This window comes from Antechinus flavipes, chromosome 5 (genome assembly GCF_016432865.1).
Source record: "Antechinus flavipes isolate AdamAnt ecotype Samford, QLD, Australia chromosome 5, AdamAnt_v2, whole genome shotgun sequence".
Taxonomy (NCBI): Eukaryota; Metazoa; Chordata; class Mammalia; order Dasyuromorphia; family Dasyuridae; genus Antechinus; species Antechinus flavipes.
This window is the reverse complement of record NC_067402.1, coordinates 131,829,083-131,835,455: the sequence shown is the minus strand read 5'-3', so window position 1 is coordinate 131,835,455 and position 6,373 is coordinate 131,829,083. Positions and strand designations below refer to the sequence as shown.

Below are 6,373 nucleotides of genomic sequence, written 5' to 3'. Positions count from 1 at the left end.
GAAAATTACCCATGCATATACTTGATAAATAAAAAGCTTTAATAAAAAAGAAAATGAAGGACAAATAACAATTTATATTTTTATGGATTTCCTTACAGGTGCATATTTTCATGGGATAGAATGCTAGTTTGCTATTGTCTAGGCGAAACAAGAATTTTGTTTTGCTTTTGTGTTTTTAAACAGTATATTTTGTGTTCATCCTAAATCCCTTAATACCAAATAACTGCTTTACTAGAGTAATTCAATGAGTAGAACACTCAAAATAGAACTACAATCAGGACTCAACCTGAGACACTAATTGTGTGGCATTGAGCAAGTCATTTAACTTCTCTCAACTTCAATATTTGTATAACGGTTTGCTAACCTGAAAGTGATAAGTAAATGTTTCAATTAGCAATAATCGTACCTTGGTTAAACCTCATTGGCTATGATACTGCCACTGCACAAAATGAAGAGCTATATAAATATTAGCTGTTATCATTTTTGAGTCATATATACCTCTTTGTTGAGATTATAAGTTCATTTGGTTTGTTATCTATCATCTATGAATCAAAATGCAGCTATGGCTTAGTGAACAGAGAGCTAGTTTTAAAGTGAGGAAGACCTAGATTAAAGTACCATCTCTCACATACTAGCTTTGTGATCTGGACAAGTTACTTAACCTCTCAATACACTTAGGTAACAATTTAAGAACAACTTTAGATTTGTACCAGTGAAGTTTCCCTACCAGTAGTTTCTTAAATTCTTTACATGGATGAAATATAAGATCTGGTCTTTTTCTCCAACTTGTATATAAATAGATACTATATATATATATACATATATATATATCATAAATTTTTCCCAGTTATTCTATTCTATAGATTATTGGATACTTTCAATATTCTTCTTTCTGTATTCTTTTTTGCACTTAGGTCAGGGGAAAGAATTGAATCAGAGTATTTTCTTCCTGCAACAGAGAACAAAGTCTCTTTGTTGAGTGGGCACCTTGTTCTTTGGAGTAACAAAAGTGTAAAAATAATGAGAGAAAGGGAGATGAGGAGGAAAACACACATTGGGACAGGAACAAAACAAGATTCTGAAGTGGGTTAGTGGAAATGTAATTGGAATTAAGGCTGCTAGAAATATTAAGATTCGTCTACTATAACTCTTGAGATATGCTGCACTTTGTGAAAAAATTATCTGAAGATGAAAAAAATCTTGCAGTTTTAAGAAGGGACATCAAAAATAAGTTACTCTTTGAAAAATGGTTCTATTATAAGTAAAAAATTCTTATATAATAAGGATATAATGTGTGCTGTCTTGAACTAGAAAGTTAGTGTGTGTGTGTGTGTGTGTGGGGGGGGGGTGTTATTGTTTAAGTTAACAAAAGGACAACCAAAAAAATCTGTTCTGTTTTAGGAATTTTTTGGGTAGAGGAGAAGTGGGAATAATTAGTACCTAACTTTCATTAACAGTATTTCTATTTTATCCTGTTGTATCATGGATGTTATACACAGTAGAGCAAAGTTGAATCTCTTTCATTGATATAAATGTCCCCATTCATTGGAATATTTTAATTTTATTTTTATGTACAGGAACACTTGGTCCTTCTTCTGGCACATATTGAACATATTAATGTTCATAAGCCAAATTACTAAAAATAAGAACAGAGAACCATTGGCTTCTGTCTTGCTTCATTTCTTTTTGCTACAACTTGTTTCCTATCAGTTAATTTTTATTTGATTGGTAGCTTTGGGGAAACTTTCCTTTTTAAGTACTTCTACCTTTCCATTTCATCAGATAACTTTTTTTTCTCCAGATCAACTACTAACTGCTATGGCTTTTCCCATGAAACTTATTACCAATATTTTTAGTCATTTTCCTTTCTTCATGTTGTCATTCTTCTCCATTCATTCTCCCACTTAATTTTAGACTTTTGAGAGTAGGAAAACTATTCTAACATAGAACTGATCAGTGTTGACGATAATGACAACATATTCTTGTAATTCTTTAACTTTTGTTTATACAAGGCAGATCATGCTTTCTTTAGCAGCTCTACAAGGTTGATTCATATTTAGCTTTTGATCTGCTATGGCTCCCAGATGTGTTCTGTCACACTACACTCACAAAGTCAATATTTTTTCATCTTGCATTTCTTGAGTTTGTTTTTCTACAGTAAGCAAATTTTTCCATATGATCACATTCCCGAGTAAATGTGAACTATATACAAAAATAACCCTTAAGTATATGTTATAGCTTAAAAAATCTGAGTGCCATTTGGGTTCCAAAGCCTAAAGATCAATTAGTAGATTGATGAGCAAGAATTCTGTATATACTTTCATCATAAAATAGTCATTACTTAAATTAAAATCCCTTACCTTTATTACAGGTATCACTAAATGAAAGCATTGACTGAAGTTATCTTAGATATGAAATGTGAAATCCAAATATATTTAATTCTATCTTGGGCACTAATAACTTTAATGAAGAAAGGATACTTCACTTAAAATGAAGGATTATATTCCACTATAGAAACAGAACTAGAAGACTAATTCTGTCTTTACTACTTCCTTTTGCTATGGATCTTCACTATTCTTTGGCTGTTAACTATGCCACAAATATTGAAGACATAAGCAGAAATAATCTTAAAGAGGAATATACAATTCTTTTGTTAATTTTGTCTCTGGCAATTTACATTATATGTAGTTTAATGAGGTGATTAGAAACACTGCAATAAATTCAATGATTTGGAATAGAAGGTAACACAAACATGAAGGTAGTTTGAACTTGATTACTTTGACATTTTAAAAGATTTATAACTTTATTATGAAGATGCCTTATTTACAAACCTTGCATGTTCTATAGATTACTCTGCTCAAGAGTAGTATTTTACTACTAGTATTCATCTACTAGTTTTATACATCTACTAGTATTCAGTCTCCTGGTGGTAAGCTTTGACACTTAGTTGGCTCCTTGGATGATCTTTTAATGCATGATATGGTTGAATAATATCTTCATCCCTAGGTACTTAATAGCAAGGAATTGGAAAGGGAGAAAAACTATCTAGGTCTGATAGTATTAAAGATGTAGTCAGTTCTTGTATGAACTGGAAAAAAGCTGTTCCAACCCTATAGTAGAAGAATGTAGAAAGGCATCTCCTACATAGATCAATCAGTAATCAAAAAAATATATTAAGTACCTATGTACTAGGCACTATATTAAGCACTGGGGATACAATGAGAATGAAAGACAGTATCTCCCTTTAATGAACCTAATGAGAGGAATACAAGGTTGAAAAGGGAGATGAGAAAGGTACTCAATATAAAGGCATGATGGAGAAGTAAGTTAGAAAAATCCCCAAGAAATGCATCCAGGTAAGGAAGGAGATGTCTAAATGGAACTCTCTCCTTCAAGTAAATGAAGACTTGTCAATCATGGTCCTATCTTCCAATCAGAGAGGAAGAGGATGCTGATGAGGTAGAATAACAAAGTTAATGAGATTTCATAGGTTCTTACATGATCTTATAATAATCATTTAAAATAGGATGAACATTGTTAATCATATTATTTTATACCAATAATGAGTTTTCTAGCACATGGTGAGGTCTCAAAGTAGTGTACCCAGCTGAGAAATGAGGAGATGACTAAACTGAGAAACTGAGAACTCTTCTTACATAGATGTTTGGAGTTGATGGTCCCACTCTCTAATCAGAGGATGATTAGGTGAGCACCTAAGATAGATGGCTCCATTTTAGATAATATGGGTATATGAAAAATCATGTTACATATCTTTCTCATGTATTTTTTCCTGAAAATGAACATATATTTGGATTTTAGTTCCCAAATGATTTTCACTTAATTGTTTCCATTTAATGTTGCTGCTGGGATGGTAGTAGAGCTACATTTAAAGTTTGTCATTTAGAGACACACATATCCCACATCACATTATTTGATGGGGCAGGGGAGGAGGTGGGTGAGGAATATGGAAGTCTACTAGACAATTGTGGGCTATATAGGAGGAAGTACAGAGGATGAGAAAGAAGGGGAACTCAAAATAAATCTGAGCTAAGTTGGAGCAGACAAGTTGATATGTCAAAAGTTGAGTTATATTACCAAGATAATTTTGAAATCTTAAATTCAAGTTTGCTAATAGTTGGATGGAATTATTTTGGGCTGGTTTTTCTTTTTAATTGAGAAAAATTGAATGCATTGATAGCTGGCTTCAGAGATAGAAAGAGAGCAAAGTTTAAGTCCTTCCTTTGATACATATCATCTTGAACATGTCATTTAACTTTGCTGTACCCCAAATAATTCTCTAAAACAATGAGATATATGGTAGGTTCCAGTTGAACTTAATAGAAGGAATTTCCTTACCAAGAGCTTTCTATATAAATGAGGCAGCAATATAACTGTAGATAGAGCACTGAGCCTGGAGTCAGTAAGCCATGAGTTCAAATTTTAAGATACATACTAGTTCTAGACATGTTACTTAACTTCTATTTACCTTTTATTTCTACAACTTAAAAAGGAGAGCACCTACCTTTCAAGGTTATTGTGAGAATCAAATGAGATAATATTTGTAAAGGGCACACTCCAAAGAGTGAGGGGAAAGTTTGCAGTTTACTCATACCACTGTATGTGGTACTTGGAAATCTACACAATTTTTAAATGGAGGCTTAAAAAAAAGCCATACAAATGCACCTAACATCAAATGTATGGTTGTTCTCTCGCCCAGCTTAGATTATAGAGAATTCTGAATGAAAATGTCACGGTCACATTTCCCCATACACAACATTTGTTTTAACTCTCATTGCCTTTCCCTGGGTTTTATAAAGTGATTTCAAGGTCTGCTATTAAAGTTTGAAAAAGTAGAACATTTTCTTCTTTTTCTTTCAGTTTGAGCATCCCCATACCATGCTTTCAAAGTGCTTTTTACCTTTGAGCAAAACCACTGCATATTGAATGAGAAACAGATCGTCTGTGTGCATGTGTGTGCGTATGTGTGTGTATGTGCTGGTACGACAACTGAATTCTTTGCAGTTAACACCAAATCTGAATCAACTCCGTGAATTACCTTTAGTAAAAGTTAGCTTGATCCCCAGCCTTCAGTGCATACTTTAATAATAAAGATGCTGCAACTTTAACAGAGACTGCATTTGTCTTTAGGTCTGCATGATAGTGAAAGCTTAATATGAGGGGGGGGAGAACTTTTGTCTAGCACAAGTGATTTGAAGATGTTTTGCTCCATGCATGTGAACTCAGCAGGTGATCCTTGCCTATCTTTGATGTCAAACAGCACAAAACTTCAGTGACTAGTGGCTTCAGAAATGCAATAGACATAGCTGAGTCTTCATACGAAGCTCATGCTTGAACTACATCAGAAGAACTGACATCTATTATGGTGAGCAAAGACAAGTGTTTGAAAAGAGATTCAAACAGAAGTGTCAGAATTTACAGTGCATAGTTTTATATAAGTTGATTTTAACCAAGCATATCTCTATGAACTCGGCAGGATAGAAAAGAAATTTCAAAAGGCAGAGAAATTGTTGTCATCTAAGGGCATGGAATGTTTTAATAGCTTAAGGAAGAACATTTCTGAAAGGTTATATGGTGATCCATTTACTTTGACTGAGTAATAAGGCTTGTCATTGTGATGGTGAAGTTTTTAACCCTTAGAACAATAGAAACTGAAGATGCAACCAAGAGACTTAAATCTTTGCAGAAGCTGGCTGATGAGCAAAAGCCCATGTGAGGTTCAGCTTCTAGTAATAGGAAATTATCATAAATGATCTGAATATTTTTATATTCACTTTTTTGTTCCTTTTCTTCCCTTCCAATGATCTAATGATTGATACCTCAGTTGAAAATAAGATAAGGGGAAATGGAAATTGGCCTCTGTACGTATGGACTTCTCCAAAGAATGTAGGGGAGCTACCAAACAATAGCTCTATTAGGTGCCATTATGGTTATTTGTCCATTTTCCCCCCTCTTTCATTCCCTGTCCTACATACCTCCTCGTGTACATTATATAGCCCTGGAAAAAAGGAGAGAACCTTTGTAGGTACACGATCTGTTTGAAATTGTGTCCTACAGGCTTAGTCCAAACACTGCTCTGAAATTGCCCCTAAGAAATCTAATGTCACAAACCAATCTAATTGTTTTTTTTCTAGAATGCTTTTTCTTTAAACAACTTTTTTTTTTCTTTTTAAAACAGCTTTGAAAAAAAAAAAGGGCAGCGCAAACTATTTGATTAAAACACTGAAATCCAATTCCTAGGTTGTACTTTCCAGCTTGTAATCAACATGTAACAGTGTGAGCTCTACCTCTTCTTAACCTACAATTAGCACAATTAATGCACCCCATGCCAAACCACTTGTTTAGTTATTATATT

The 6,373-nt window shown here is 33.5% G+C and overlaps 1 non-coding gene across 1 annotated transcript; it reads right to left on the bottom strand.

Annotated features, from left to right (window-relative positions):
- Positions 1–315: 315 nt before the first annotated feature.
- LOC127539535 (U4 spliceosomal RNA) lies at positions 316–451 on the bottom strand. The gene has a single exon (XR_007947964.1). It is a non-coding gene; the product is annotated as a U4 spliceosomal RNA (small nuclear RNA).
- Between the last annotated feature and the right edge of the window lie 5,922 nt (positions 452–6,373).